Consider the following 12,607-nt stretch of genomic DNA (forward strand, 5'->3'; position numbering starts at 1 on the left):
CATTTTTCTCTTGCTGCAATCCATAGTTACTCTTGGTAGTTTACAGGTGGAGAAAACAATTAAAAACATCTATGGTCCATCTAATTAAAGCATCTATTATTAATACATCATAAGCAGTCAAATACCTTAAATCAATAGAAACCAGTGGCTAATTCTATACCAACAGTTTATGAAACAGCCTGGTTTTTTAGAATTTTCTTAAATATGGTCAGGGAAGGAACACATTTAGCAATTTTTTTTTTTAACTGGAAGGTTCCTCCAAAGAGCCATTATCAGCCCACTTTACTTCTTAGTGGAAGTAAGTAGAAGTGGGAATGGAAATGGAGCTGTTTTCTCCCTGTATAATCTTACAAGTCAGGTTGATTCCAACGAGAGTAATATCCTGCAGTGTGGTACTAAGGAGAAGTACTTTCTTCTGCCTGACCCAGATCTTCTACCATTTAGTTTCACGGAAATCTCTAAGTGCTAGGATTAACTTTTCATGCTACACATCATGTGCAAGAAATCAGGAGTCCAGGCAATACAGATGAATATAAGTCTATATAGATAAGTAGATAAGAGTCAATGGAATTTAAGTGGCTGGACTTGGCTCTCTTGTGGGTGCAAATGTATTGGAGACTGATGATAAGTTTGATCCCTCCTTTGGGCTCAGCCTGATCATCTCCTACCTTAATTTTATGTAGCAATACCAATACTTACTGCATTACAATTATGATTTTGGGACTATCAGGACATAAACTAAGGGCATAAAGTCGGGATACCCTACTTTTTTTTCTGGAGATGCATTTGCACTAGTCAAAGGATACTGTACATTTGAAAAAGTAGTAGGTAGAATCACATTTAATTAAAATTTATTTATATTTAATTGAAATGAAATGTTGTAAATACGATTATAGAATCATGAAATCATGATTCTGCAGAGTTGGAAGAGAATCTGGTCCAACCTTTTGCAATGTGCAGGAAGACCAGATAAACCAACAATAAGTGGAAGCTGTTAAGTCTTTTCTTAAAGCCTTCTGGAGAATCTCATCCACAGCCTCCACAGATAGATTAAATGAATCATAGAATCACTCTCTATCCTTTATTTTTATTTTCTATTTGTTCACATTTAAAACAACAGTTTGATATAAACTTTGGGAAATTCTTGATAACAGCACACAAGAGATGGCCAAGGGTTTGAAATGTCCTTCTCTGTGATGACTCCTTGTTAGTGACAGATATTTAGAGGGATTTTTTTTGTAAAGGACTATGACAAAGACACAACTTGAACATGCCAAACACACGTTCAAGAAAAGTATTTCTCTTCTAAATGTATACAGAGGTGCCACAAAATACAGCAAAACACAAACAATATTCTAGAATTTCCAGTCAACAAATTAAGAATTATTTTTCTCCAAAGACCAGTTTGTCAATTTTTTAAAGTGTAACAGTGTAACCATCCAACTATCAAGTGTAGAAATATTGCCAGTAATTTAAAACTATGGAAAGAAATAATACAGATCTTGCAACTTTCCAGTATTTACATTTCAACATTTAGCAAAGTGCTCCTTATATACTGTACACAATGAGTAACATCTAGTGGGACCATTTATAAAGCCATTTGGGGTCTATCTGCCTGACATGCACCACATAAATGTCAGATCATTATCACCATTAGTCAATAGATGGTCCCTTGTTTGTGAGCTCAAAATAGATTCAGTCCAAAAAGGAGAAAAAAAATGAAAGGTGTTGCTTAGCCAAATGATTTGCATATGAATCCCTTCAACAACTGCTATTCAAGATAGTAAGCTTATTTTGAAAACATTCTTATCTTTTTTGAGTTATGCTAGTAACTTATTGGTGAAAAATGTCCAAATTTAGAAATACACTAAAAGATATTTACCATACATTAGTGTAGCATAATGGTCAAGGCATTGGACTATAAATGGAAAGGCTCCAATTGTAGTCCGAACACAGACAAAGCTGTTGTCTGGGTGTCTTCTGTCCAGTGATTCTCTTTCAACCCAAACTACCACAAAGAGTTGTGGTGGAGGAAAATGAGAAGAGGAAATGCTATATATGCTGCCTTGAGCGCCTGAATAAAAGGCAGCTACCAGTCTAATAAATAAACTATCCTTGCAAGCACTGGAATGCATGATTTTCCCCAGCCGAAATATTGTACTCTTGCCCCAAAGAAAAGATCATGGCAGAAAACATACAATTTGCAAAGCTAACTTGTTGGGTGTGGCCAAAGCACCAACTCTCCTGTTTTACGATATCAGCTTCATCATGTGTAGGAATGGATGAATTCAGGTGCCTTGTTTGCTTTTGATATCATGGACACACTTTGGGTTTGCACTTCAAATTTCACTTCTAATTTCCTGAAAGTGAGGTAGTATTCTGCCAATTCCCAGATTTCCTCCAGCATAGATTAGGAAATTCAATCTTTTTTCAAGCAGTAACATCTCAAACTATGTTTATTTCTGTCTCATCTTGTGTTTATTCATGCACTTAGAAGTATAATAAGGCAACAATCTGTATAAAGAAGATTTCTCCTGAAGCCATGCCCTGAAAAATTAAGGTGTTACTTATTAAGAGAGCATCCCTGAAAAACAAAGAATTCTAAAGGATGCTGCTTGCTGTGTGCTATCTAGATGTCAGATTTGTGAAGCACAATTGCTATAACCCACAGCTTTTGCTTTTCAGTGTTCTTCTCTTCAAAAAACTCAGTTCTTAAAAACTTACATTTTGTCCTTAGACATATACACACTTCCCCGAAGGCAAACATTTATATTCCAATGGTTTCTAAAAATCCCTCAGGGACATACCATTGAGCTCACAAAAGGTGCAACTTATGGTAATGTGTGTTTTAGCATATTATTCCTTGCTTATATTTTGACACAGTTGTTTGCTTATCCAGGAGGAAAACTATAAACCAGTCCATCAGGAACCTTGCCATTGAAACATAGTTTTCCTAGTACAAAATACGAATAGTAGTGTCATAAAACCTAGACCAGTGATGGCGAACCTGTGGCACGCGGAGCCATTTATCAGGGCACACGAGGTGCTGAGTTCACCCTTTTTTAAAGCCATTTTTAGCCCTCCCCAGGCTCCAGAGGCTTTATAGGAGCCTGGGGAGGGTGAAAAGAGCCTCCCCGCCCCCCCCTGGAGGCCCTCCAGAGGCTTCATGAGCTTCCCTGAAGCCTCCGGAGTGCAAAAAATCAGCCTACGGGCAAACCGGAAGTTCGGGAACGGACTTCCAGTTTGTTTGGAGATTCGTTTTGACTGCTCCGGAGGCTTCAAGGAAGTGTCCTGAAGGTCCCTGAAGCTTCGGAGCGCTCAAAACGACCCTCCGAGCAAACAGGAAGTGACTTCCGGTTTGCTTGGAGGTTCGTTTTGACTGCTCCAGAGGCTTCAGGGAAGCATCCTGAAGGTCCCTTAAGCCTTCGGAGCGCTCAAACAACCCTCCGAGCAAACCGGAAGTGACTTCCGGTTTGCGCGGAGGTTCATTTTGACTGCTCCGGAGGCTTCAGGGAAGCCTCCTGAAGGTCCCTGAAGCCTTCAGAGGGCTTCCGGGGGGTGGGGGAGGCTGTTTCCACCCTCCCCAGGCTCCTATAAAGCCTCTGGAGCCTGGGGAGGATGAAAAAAGCATGCAAAAAATGGGGGGTCACACCTGTAGTGTGCGCATGCGCACTGGAGGGGTAGCGGATTGCATTATGGGTGTGGCATGCCCGCACATGACCCCTCTGCACTCCCCCCACTTATGGCACGCGAGCCAAAAAAGGTTCGCCATCACTGACCTAGACCCCAGGACTTTAGGCAACTCATTACTCATTCCCCCATTTTGTACTTCCAGACTCTTTCATGTTGACTTCAGCTTACTCAGTGAACTCAGGAAGCATGCTCATCCTTGAACCCCTTAACATTAACCTCCCTGGATATACTCAGGTATAAGCATCTAATACATATGTACCAAAGACAAATTCCTTGTGTGTCCAATCACATTTGGCCAATAAAAGAATTCTATTTTATTCTTGCTGCATGTGTACATATGATATGATATTCTGTTCTAAAATGATGTTTAGAAGAACCACCTCAGGACAAGATTTATTAGAACTCAATTTGATCTGCCTTGTAAGCATGTTAACAGAAAAAGGGGATGAAGAGTATCTAATTATTGGTTATGATCACAGAGTCATTTTACAGTTCATTTCCATTCTATTTATTTCAATTTCTGTTTGAAGCAATGAGGTTAGCAATTATCACTAGGTGTATATGATGAGATCCATGACAGTATAAAACAAGAAGGAAGTTTGGATTTCTGTACAGGAGGGGGTCCCCAAATTTTCTGAAACCTACGACAAGAAGGCAACTGGGAAGAAGATGTGGTTGCTTTAAAGAGTTGCAAACAGTCCTGCACACTCTATAAAGCAACTTTTGGAACTAAATTTGAAGCATTGTACTGCCATAAAATAGTAAAATGTGCATGAAAAATCTGCATCTTTTACTGCACTCTGAAATCCATTTTTTTTCAGGACTTGCAAGGGAGCAATCAATTAATTTATATTCCTTGGGATCGTTACTAATAGGTTATGATTCTGTGTACCATATTTTGGAGACTCAAATAACATAGCACTAGGTATTATTATTAATCATTAAAACATTCTACCCATGTTCATTTTATAATAAATCATTAGCTTTCCTTCAAGAACTGACCATTAATTCCTTTCTGCACTCAGTCCCAGTGCAAAGTATTCCTCTATATGTCTCCGCCACTGTCTTATTTAATAAATAATATGTGCTATCTCTTGAGTCCTTCGTTGTTATCTTTCTTTATGCATTCTTGTATTATAGCTAAATGGGGTTTACATGAGCATAATACAGTAGTTATGTCTTGCTTTTGTATATTTTATGGAGTTATTAGTATGGAACATTGGACAATGATGTGGAAATGATGATGCATGCAACATTTTTTCCTCTTTTAAGATATCAATGGCATCTCATTTTGACAAGTAATTTTACAGAATCTGTGACACTGTCATCTTCTGAATATGATGTGAAAGACATCCAGGACAAAACAAATAAATTTAAGAACAGACTTTATTCAACTAAATTTGCAATGAATTCCAGAAAAAAACATCAGAGTATTTCTCCTTTAAGTTGATACTTTTTTGTGAGGGTTCTTAATTTTTTTCTTTAAACTTATTATACTTTGATTTTATAAATGCTTCATTGTTCTGTACTCTTCTTTTAAAATCTGAATAGCAATGGTGATGACTTTATACCTTGCTCTAATAAAATAAGAGTGTCAGATTTCTGAAGGATATCTCTGATGGTCCAATAATAGTACAAAAGGGCAGAATTGGCACCCAATTACATATTTCCTTACAAAGGAAAGATAACAAGAAAGAGAGAGAGCTGCTTCAGGAACAAACAAGTCAAAGAAAGGGAAAGGGTTTAAACAGCATTTCTCCCCATAGTTCATTTTCTTTAATTAGCAGCCTAGTAATTTGTTTTACATTGAAAAACAAACAAAGCTATCACAGAAGGAATCATTCAACTGATCACTCTGTGTCAACATAATTAATTTTACTGTAAGCAGTCTAGAGTCACTTAGGTGATATGAGTAGTGTAGAAATGTGATGAATGGATAAACAAATGAAAATAATTTGTGTTTGGTTCAAATTAATCTGTACATTCTGGGTTGGATTTGCGGGACATCCAAGCACATAAAATGTGAAACTCCCAAGCTATTAAAATAGCAAAGGAACAAATGCACATGTTCAGTTCCCATATTCAGAAACTGCAGTTTTAATGCTTTGTTGGTTGATTAATACTGAGTGACTGTGATATGGGCCACAAGTTGGACATGCGCAAACTAGACTGGAATCCACAGGAAACATACCTTTGAAAGCCTGATCAATCTGGGGGCAAAAAGAAAAAGAGGGAAGTGACATATTTCTTGTGTGCTTGCTATAATCTAATGGTATAATGCATGTTCAGAAATAAAATTCATTCTTTGTATCTTTTCTGAATGCCCTTTCAGAAATGCCCTTTCCCCAGATGCTTTTGCATTCATCTGAACATTTCTCCCATAAATCTCCAATACTGTAAATCGCAAACCAAGAACTGTATAATTGTACATTATGTTCCCAAAAGCTAATTTCATACAAAAAACCAGCACAATTTTACTGACTTACAAAAATGTTATTCACATAAGGTTAACCAGTTACTCTAAAAATAAATACCAAACAAATAATACCTGTGTGATCAATTAAAAGTTAAATGGATTTTATAGTTACTAGGAAGACTTTTCTTCATATGGAGCAAAGACAAAACTAGCCCTTAGTGAAACATTTGGGTTCAAGCGGATTGCAATTCTTAATGCTTTCACTTAAGCACAATTTAATCTGAATAAACATAATTTTCAGAATAAATAGAAGGAGACCAAAACTTCCAAAGATAGAAAACTAAGTATAAAAAGACTTATAGAACTTCTAGACTCATAAAGATACTGAATAGTCACCTCCAAAAAGAAGACTACCTTTCTGCAATAATTACCTCTTAAGATAATCACAGGTGAACAGATTTTTTTTTCCAGAAAAAAAAGACCAAAGAACTAAGGACTTCAAAATACTAATGCCAATATCTGTGAAGAAATTACAAACACTGAGGCAAACATGGAAATAAAATTACCCAATTTTAGAAAAGGAAGCACAAATGGTAGGCAAGACAGGAATAAAGTGGCTTTTAAAAAATCAATTTCTCTCTCATATACCCCTCAGGTAAAAAGTACATATCTCTATAGTTTTGCATCCTAATAACGTAAACACCTATAGCGTTTGAGGTGTTTGATAAATTGCATAAATAAATAATTAGCTCCATATCAATGTTTTGAAGCAGTTGCCTTGAATCTAGAAATGGACTAGCTAAAGGGTCTTAACAGATCATTTTTTAAAATTCTGCTTTGCCTGAAATATTTATTATGTTAATTAAATGTATCCCCCATTCATTATTATACCATGCTGTAAAAGCAAATGGAGGGCAAGGGATCAGGTCTTACCTTATTACTGAGATTGATGAAGAGATTTATTCTCTCTCAGTATTATTAGAGGAAGAAAAATAAGCAAAAACCTCACTACAACCAAGGTAGCAAGTAACGTGAGAAGTGATAGGAAGACAATCATTTCATGAATTTATTTCAGAGCTTCTCACTCAAATACAACAGAATGGCTCAGTTTTCTCCAACCTGACGCCTACCTGATGTGTTAGAAATCAATTTCTATTTGTTTATTCATCTGATTTTTTCAATATAGTAATATATATATAAAAATGAACAAAAAGATAGAAAGAGAAGAAAAAAGAAAATAAGGGGGAAAAGAAAAGAATGCAATTATATATTTCACCCTTTTTCCTATCGAGTAATTATCATCTCATTTTTTTCCTGCAAGGACTTTAATTCCTAATAATCCCAGCTGGAAATTGTAGGAATTTCCCACTGGCAGGAAGATTGTAAGACTTCATCCTCCAGTATAACTAGTTATGGTGATCACAAAATATGTTACATAGCATATGCTCAACAACTGCTCCACTGAAAAGTCACATTTCTGTGACTTTGTGACATACAAAATGTCATGCAGAATTTTTCAAGATTCAAAGTCTTGAACATATATTCCCACAGAAAGCTATTACAATCTAATTTTGTTGTAATTTTCTTGTCAATCATCAGAACACTGCAACTTTAGGAACTGCATATAGAAACTGTCTAACAAGAAAAATATAGAAAAAAATCTTAAACTACATGACATATATAATAAAATCACTGCACTGCGTTGATTAAACAATGCACATTTGGCTTATTTATAATCAATTTCTTCTTAAGGCAAATGACCCTCAAACTGAAAACATATGTCATGATAATTGATTCGGAGTTGGTCTGTTTCATTTATTGAAACTTTTTCAGCAACCTTTGAATTCTCTATTTCAGCAAGATTAATACCCAATCAGCAGACACAATCTTACTGTAACAGTTGTTTGAATTTGCAATCAGACAGAGATTACTCCATTTGTTAAAATTTGTCTGAATATAAGGGTCAGGAATGAGAAATCCTGATGGCTAGATTCAAATTCCTTACTAGTTTGCAAGACTGGAGAGTTGCAAGAAGAAAGAGCTGCTTACCTTCAGTATGCTACATTCAATTCAGCGGTTGGTTCCTACTGGTTCGGACTGGTTCGGCTGAACTGGTAGTGGTTTGGCCGCTTGGTTCACTGGAACCAGCAGTGACCCAGGCCTGCCACGCCCCCGAACCAGTTCTCCGGGCAGCACCATGGGTACCGCCATCTCGTTTTTTTGTTCTGTGCATGGAGAACAATTTTAATCGCGCTGTGCATGCGCACATGAGCGAACCGGCATTGGGGCCTGCCAGAACCTACTCCTGATTCAATTGCAATTACTCCCTCAATTATTGGGTGACACAAGAAAGAATGGGCTTTCAGGTGACCCTAAATAGTCTAAATGGGAGACAATTCTTTAGCATGAACATAAAGCTGTTTCAGATCGCCTATGTGTAGGGATTGAATAAGCAAAGCATGTTAGTCATTGGACAGACATTTTTCATTGCATCTATATTAAGCTATGGCTACATCAAAAAAAAAAAAACCCCAAACTATAACAGGTACCAGCATACATAACATTACAAAAAGTACCCAGACAACAATAAAACAATACACGTACACAACTGCTGAGTACAAATGAAAATGATGTACTTAGCAGAGGTGGCTGAGTGACAGACTGCATTTCACAAACTCTGCAAGCATTTATCACACTGCTGAAAACATACATGAAATGGCCAGTTCAGTGGATGCTTGGGTAAAACTTTTGATTTCATATTCCTATTACGATTCAGCACTGATGCTACTGTATGGCAGTGACCCTCAACCTTTTGGGCTCCAGGGACCAGTTCCATGATGGGCAGTTTTTCCACAGACCACAGCGGGTATGGTCTCATGCATTGCCTGGATCCCACACATGGGCAGATGGGGTTTCACTCATTTGCACAGCCCAGTTCCTGGTGGGCCATGGACCAGTACTGGTCTGTGGACCCGGGTTGGGGACTCCTGTTCTATGGTATAAATAAAAATTTGGTTTTACCATTCATGCAACAAAAGAATCCAATTTCAAAGAACATGAATCACATCTCTAAATTGCTAATGAGTCAGAAATATGTTATATTACCATATTGCTAAGGTGACCAACTTTTTTACAATGAAAAGGAGGACAAATAAATTGGAAAAAAAATATCGTAAATAAAAGAAATATTTTCTTCATTGCAACAATAATACACTAAAATATGATATATGCATAATAAAAACATTTGCAACATTTTATATTGTAATTATGCTTACATGCCTGTTTATTATTATTTAAATGAGTACTTTTCCATTGAATTAATATTTTTTGTCAATGTATCATCTTCTAACAATATATTGGAAATATCTGAACAAGAAATATCCTTCATATTGAATTTTACGGCAAGTGCTGCAGCTAGAGTATCAACATTCAATCTCGATTTCTCACTTGTCGAAAAATCATTGGCAATTGAAAAAAACTCTTTCAACTGCTGCATTAGTTCCAGGGCAGCACAACGTAAATTGAACAAGTATAAATAAATGTTCACATGGAATATGTTCATTTTTGAAACGGCTGAAAATATCCACCCATCTTTTATCAATTTCAACATGTTGATTTTCCCATTGTATTAATTTTTAAATATACATTCAGTCTTCTAATTTCTTCAAAGAGACAATTGTCGTCTATTTTAATGTCTAGCATTTCTTTAGATAAAAATTCAACACAAGATTCAATATCTGTTCAATATACTTGCGATGAAGTAAAAAAAAATCATTAAAAACTGTTTAATAAAACATGAATTGTACTTACCTCTGTATAATTGAATATTCACTGAGAAAGAAATAATTACCGTGAGTCATTCAAATGCCGACGTGCCGTGAGTCTACTGCATGCGTATGTGCCGTGTTGTGTTTCGGTAAGAAGTAAACAAAGCCACTTGCACGCGGCGCTCTCTCTCAAGGTCTCCCGTGCAGAGCGCATGCGTCTCATAATTGCGTCTTATACCGCACTATACCGAGTCTTGACGAATTGTCATGTCAAATGCAAATACGTCACATAACGCACAACAGATTAGTCTTCAAATATCAAAAAGGAGGACATGTAGGAGGACACTTTTTGAGGGAGGACAGAACTTACAAAAGAAGGACTGTCCTCCCTAAAGGAGGATGGTTGGTCACCTTAATATTGCATAACTGGAATATGATTGTGATATAATAGTTAAAAAGGCTAGACTAGAACTGGAGATGCTCAGTGTTTATGCTATGCTATATGATGAAGCGTAAAGGAATTTAAAACTGACCTTGGGAAAGATGTAGCAGAGCCATTAAAGATAGAAAGGAGAAGTGAGCCATTAAGAAGGAACTTAGAGAACAGACAATATAGTCTGTCAGGCCTGCAACCATATTTTCTTGTGGATCTCAGGCCTGCCACTTTCTATTATTCTACTATGCATTTTCTATTGTGGGAAAATGGGAGTGGGTATTGTATGGAGTTAGATGGTATGTAGCCAAAAAAAAAATCTTTCTAGAAAGCCAAGGTCATCTTTTGTCTCTGTACCTCTGCACCTGACCGGAACTGGATGGGTGGAAGCTGCCAGCATGGCAATGGAAGATTGGACCATGTGATGGACATGTGGGTGTGGGGGCAAGATCTTGAACTTTCAACTAGTGGGAAAACTGGGAAGCCTTCAGATTTGGGTTTTCCCAGATGTGCCAACATGGCTCTCTTAATAATTTTGAACTTTGAACAATACTTTCCTTGGACTCTGATTTACTTTTAGATGCTATTTGGAACCCTAACATCTGAGATACCAGGAAGTTAGAGAAATAACCCTGCCTTAATTTGGTTTAGTACAACATTGTCCCAGAATTATAAAGTCAGAAGTGCAGCATGGCATGTAGCAAAATCAGAATTAAATTTTAGCACATGATAACTGATCATTAACAGAATTTAATGATCTGTTAAATTCAATAACGGGGGGAGGGGGGAATGAAATGTTTTCTACAGTAAAATCACTAGGTAGGTCTCTTGAATGAAGCTTAATTAAGGTTTGTGTAGTTAAATAGTATTTTCTCCACACCTCACATTTAGATTTTATGTCCCAAAGGTGGTTTTCCAAAAGGCTATTGAACTTTCTTGGGGTTTTTTCCCTTGAAAACATTTTGCTTCTCATCCAAGAAGCTTCTTCAGTTCAAATTTTTGAGGAACTGAAGAAGCTTCTTGGACGAGAAATGAAATGTTTTAAAGGAAAAAAAAACCTCAAGGAAATCTAATTGTCTTTTGGAAAGCGACCTTTAGGATAATCATGACCTGGATGATTGAGAAACTCCATAGACACTCAGATATCATCTCTTCCAGGAGCTAATACTTTCTTTTTCTATCCAGTTCTGCATCATTGTAAGCTGGTTTCCCCTTATTGCAGCAAATTCTAAATCCTACTGATGGTAATCAAACAATGACCAGCAGTTTTTTGTACTGGGTTGAACCAAGCAAGCTGGAGGCCACAGTACATGGACTGAATGAAACATACATATGATACAATATTATGTCGTCAGCTAGAAAAAAAAAACAGTACCCTGTGTTTTCCCAAAAATAACACCGGGTCATATTTAATTTTGGGCCCCAAAATTAGGCACTGGGCTTATTTTGGAGTGTCTTCTTTTTGGAGGGTGTCTTCTTTTTTGTTCCCCATGTATGGGAGGCCCACTTCTTCTGCTTGCTAATGGCGGGACAGGAGTCCATGCAGCGCGCCCTACCATGCTGGGGCTTATTTTGGGAATAGGTCTTATTTTCAGGGAAACATAAAAATAAGTATAACAGTACTTATTTGGAAACTTGGGAAAAACCAATATGCAACATAGAAATATTACACAAGCATCCTCTTTCCTTATAGTAAAGGACATCTCTTTCATGAACCCATTTCTTTTGTCAAAGAAAAGCTGCTGCAATAACTTTATATCAACTGTGATACCAATTACTGGGCAATATTTGAATCTGAGTTTCTGTCAGTACTTTATACAACAGATAATAATAGCTGTTTTGTATTGATGGGAAGTATTTAGGATACATTTTACTTTAAAAGAATAATTTTCAGAAAGCTCTTTTATAATCATCAAATTCATTTCATCCTTTTTTGCACATGTGAGGCACAGAAGATGGCATCCAGAAGTTATATTAATACAAATGATTGTAAACAATTTAAAAGGCACGTGAGGAGGCTAGAATAGCTGAAAATGTAATTTTCTTAAGCACTCCTAGAAAAGTATTTTAAAAGCCACAAATGTCTATTTCAGTATCTCCTGAAACAGTCAACTATCTATTATTGCTGATAAAAACTACATGACAGCAAATTAAAGATAGGGCTTCTGTCAATCAAATTAGAAAAGCAGAAGAGCTTTCATGACAGAGTTATTATTGACTAACTTTCTTTGTGGCTAATTGAATTGAACTGGCAATCTGCCAGATCAATTATCTTAGGAAAGAAAAGGATATACCAGA

The 12,607-nt window shown here is 36.7% G+C and overlaps 1 protein-coding gene across 2 annotated transcripts in view; it reads right to left on the minus strand.

Annotated features, from left to right (window-relative positions):
- PRKN (parkin RBR E3 ubiquitin protein ligase) overlaps positions 1 to 12,607 on the minus strand; it is a 792,757-nt gene that overhangs the window by 650,034 nt on the left and 130,116 nt on the right. The gene's annotated exons all lie outside the window — the stretch shown is intronic.

Source organism: Natrix helvetica (genome assembly GCF_964273705.1).
Source record: "Natrix helvetica genome assembly, chromosome: 2".
Classification (NCBI taxonomy): domain Eukaryota; kingdom Metazoa; phylum Chordata; class Lepidosauria; order Squamata; family Natricidae; genus Natrix; species Natrix helvetica.